Source organism: Ambystoma mexicanum, chromosome 2q (genome assembly GCF_040938575.1).
Source record: "Ambystoma mexicanum isolate Mex_15411 chromosome 2q, UKY_AmexF1_1, whole genome shotgun sequence".
Classification (NCBI taxonomy): Eukaryota; Metazoa; Chordata; class Amphibia; order Caudata; family Ambystomatidae; genus Ambystoma; species Ambystoma mexicanum.
Genome location: NC_090924.1, coordinates 678,857,840 through 678,862,107, shown reverse-complemented (window position 1 = coordinate 678,862,107; position 4,268 = coordinate 678,857,840).

Genomic DNA, 4,268 nt, shown 5'->3' with positions numbered 1-4,268 from the left:
AACTTCCACTAGTTCTGGCCTCGGGAGGATAGCTCAGCGCAAAGTGCTCGCCCTGGAAACAAACGACACAGAGCAACACAGGTTCGATCCCCGGGTCTGCGCTTAGAAACCTCTGGGTATTAAGCGCATTATAAATAACCTATCATCATATTACTTGCTCAAAAGGGTTTCTTACTGAAACACTATCACCGACCTGTTTCACATTTAAAATTGCAGGCATTCTTATGCTACCAAAATGCTCCTTGTTTTTATGCAATGTTTCCAGGCTCAGGTTCCATGAAGAGATGTGACCTGGCCTGGGGTCACACGCCTCAGCCTCACCCTTCCCCTCGTCGAATGAGGACAGGGTTCCCAGAGTCAATTTGTTCCATTACCAAATTCCACCACTGGTCAGAAGACTCAGGCATGTACTTCGAACACAAAGTTGGATAAAGCTTGCTGAAAGAGATCCCATTAGGATGTGTTTTGGGCAGAGAGGGGCAGGAAGTAGGTGGGAATGGCATACATGCCAACCCTTCCGATTTAGGCGGGAAACTCGTGATTTTTAAGTGAAAACTATTGCTATTTTTCAAGTTCTCCCATCTAAAATTATTCTAGCTTTGGTGTCTAACCCAGGCTGGATTACACCACTCTATTCCACTCGGCTTCCATTCACGCTGCCATGCAGGGGAGTTGCTAGGTCTGGAAAAGACCCGGGGCTAAGCTGATGTCAGAACTGTTGGGACTGGGGGCTAGCTAGTCTTTTGGCTGTAGCTCCTGAGATTCTATCCGGGGCTACAACCAAAAGATCAGGGGCTGTAGCCCCCTTAGCCCCCCCTAGCAACGCCCCTGCTGCCATGCAAAGAAAGGAAGCAGACACCATGGGAGGATTATAATGCATGTCTTTATTCAAATGTGTTCGTCGTTCTTACTGCCCTCCCCTTCCTTCTCCTCCTCACATCACATGATCCCGGTGCCCCCCTCCCACATGACACAGGTGTCGGCTTCATGCAACGTCACTCCCCCTTTCTTAACAAAACGTTACTTCTCACTTCATTTCTTCAATGAGTCTTTGGTCTCTGGGGTCGATTCCTGGCCCACTGGGGCTTCTTCACCAAATGTATGTGCGGGTGGTCATGTCGCCTCTCACAGGTGAACTGATCTGATCTTTACTTGAGTCCTCGCCATCACCTTCATAAGGAGTATCCCACTCCTGTGCATCAAATTCCTCGGCTGACGATCTGGTCACGATGATCACAGGCATCTTCTTGAAATGCAAGGAATTTCGTGTCGCCTCTCTCCTCTTTCCTTCAGCTGTGATGAGAGACCCTTTAACTTGAGTGGCCGTCAGTGGCTCTTTGTCAAAAGCAGCTGTATGTTTTCTAGCCTGGGGCTGGCACACTATCACATCTCCCACCTCCAAATCACTCTCCCAAGTTCTCCTGACCACATCCGCTCGCTCTTTCAGGGTTTCCTTGGCACTCGTATCTCGCTCTATCATCTCAGTATTTCGCTTGTATTTTTCTTCAGGAATCATGACATGTGGGATTCTTGTGTGTATTTTTCATCCAAACATCACTTAAAATGGTGCTTTTCCGGTAGTCTTGTGGGGCATGTTGCGATAATGAAGATTCCCCCTGCTAATAGCGCAGGGAGCTCTTGATTCTATTAAAGACTAGGAGGCGAGCATTAAGCTTTCTCTTCTCTTTAATTCACTCTCCAGCAGTTTCAACAAATACATCATATTTCGTGAAAATATTAAAACTTTTTTTTTTTCAATAAAAACTTCAAGTCCCATCATTCCCTGTAGTTCCAGTCTCTAGTCTCTGTGCCTTAGCCCTTCCTGTTCCTGTGTACTTCCTCTTCTTTGACTGCTTAACTGTAAACCTCTGTAACATTAACTTGCCAACGGGCTCAACAACTTCCCTTTCTCCTGCTTTCAGCAGCGTTCTATCTCTTGCCTCGGAACTTGCAATCCGATCGGAATCATCCACCCTCTTCGAATAGAATCATCTGTTCTTTTGGTCATCTCCTAGCGTTGGAAAGTAAACAATAGAGATATGTTAGGGCTGGGAATACACCCCTATATCGAGGAGAAAACGGTCATCATGATTATTCGCAATTCATATCTCTTACATTACAATATTCTTCCCGTTTTCTGTGTATCTGGGTCGGGAATTTAATGCTCGCCTCCTAGACTTTAATAGAATCAAGAGCTCCCTGCGCTATTAGCAGGGGGAATCTTCATTCTATGTCAAGACCGAGGCGAGCATTAAGCTTGTTCAAAGCTTCTTGCTACCGCAGTTGCCATCGTGCTGATTGGTCTAAAATAAAACGTCCTAAATGTTTTATCACTAGACCAATCTGCTGCCTTCATGATATCTTGTAATGATGCGCCTTGTCCTAATGCTTTCGACGCCATCGCTCCTCTGACAGAGTGTGCTCCAAATGCCGATACATCAATGCCCGCTAGGCTCATGATATCTCTGACCCATCTCGCTATTGTGGCTGATGCTACGCCTTTGTGTGGTTTTCTGCTCGCTATAAGTAGTTGGGTTGTACCTACTGGTCTCCTTTCCGCTGTCCTACTCTCATATTCCTTAATACATGAACCCACGCACCATTTGGGGTAGTCCTGCATGTATGGGTATGTGATTGTAGATGAGTCTGTTTTCGTTCTCTTCGCCAGGAAGAAAGTTACTCCCTCCGGTCCATATGTTTTCCTATCTATTTCCAGCGCCTTCACGTCTGCTACTCTCCTGCACGATACCATACACAGTAATATGGCTAGTTTCCCTGATAGCTGTTCTAGTGATAGGTATCTGTTGCTAGGCCAGTCTGATAATAGTTTCAGCACCACCGATACGTCCCATAGTACCTTGTACTTAGGTTGAGGTGGCTTCCTAAATCTTATGCCTTTCAGGAGTCTAATCACTGCTATGTTCTCCCCTACCGGAATATCATCCAGTGGCACGTGACCTGCAGAAATTGCAGATCTGTAGACTCCTATGGTTCTATATGCCTTGCCGTCCTGCAGAAGTTCTGCTGGGAAGTTCAGTATTTCGACTAAAGGTGCAGAAACGGGATGAAGATCTCTCCTTCTGCACCATGACGACCACTTATTCCAAGCTGTGTCGTAGCTCCTTCTGGTTGAGGGTGCCCAGGACTCGGCGATAAGACTTGCAGCCTGCGCCGAAATGCCTGGGAGGTTCCAGCGTCTCCTGCTATCCTGCACGCCATCAATGGCAACGTCCCCTTCACTCTCAGAGGGTGAAATGACCCAACTGGGTCCGTGAGCAGGTCCACTGCTTGTGGCAGCATTCTCAGATAATCTACTAGCATTTCTATGAGAGTTGGGAACCAAACTTGTGATTTTCATATTGGTGCTATTAGTATCAGATTCGCCGCCTCTCTGCGAGCTTTCGCTAGCACTCTGCTCAACATTAGGAACGGCGGGAAGGCATATAGCGTCCGTTCCCTCCAGTCCTGCAGGAATGCATCTACTCCAGCTGCTGCTAATCTCCAACTGAAGAACCTCGTCGTCTGTGCGTTCAGTCTGGACGCAAACAGATCTGTATGGGCCGGTCCCCAACGTTCTTCCGGCTGTCGAAAAACTACTCGGTCCATCTTCCAGTCGCTGGGGTCCGAGAGGTACCTGGAGTTCAAGTCCGCTATCACGTTTTGTGATCCTGACAGGTATTCCGCTACTACTGAAATCCCTGATACCAAGCAGGAGTGCCAGAAATCCTTGGCTATCTCTGCCAGAAGTTTGGACCTCGTTCCACCTAGATGATTGATATATTTCACTGCTGAAATGTTGTCCATTTTCAACAGAATACAGGAGTTCACTTTCCCTTTCATAAATGCCTTGATCGCAAATGACCCTGCTACTAATTCTAGACAGTTGATGTGAAGTTTGAGTTCTTCCGAGCTCCACTTCCCTCCTGTCTGAAGGTCTCCGCAACGGGCTCCCCAGCCTGCTCTGCTGGCGTCCGACTCTATGATCAGGTCTGGGCGATCGCCGAAAATGGCTCTCCCGTTCCATGCTTCCATATTTGCTAGCCACCACTCCAGCTCTGTTCTGGCCTCTTGGTCGATGTGGACCATCTGATGATATTGCAGACCCTGCTGAAGGTGTCTTATCTTTAGTCTCTGAAAGGCTCGATAGTGCAGGGGCCCTGGAAATATTGCTTGTATGGAGGCTGCTAGGAGGCCTACCACTCGGGCTATCACGCGTAGTGATATAACTGGTCTGCTGAGACATGTCTTTATCTCCCTTTTTATGTCTC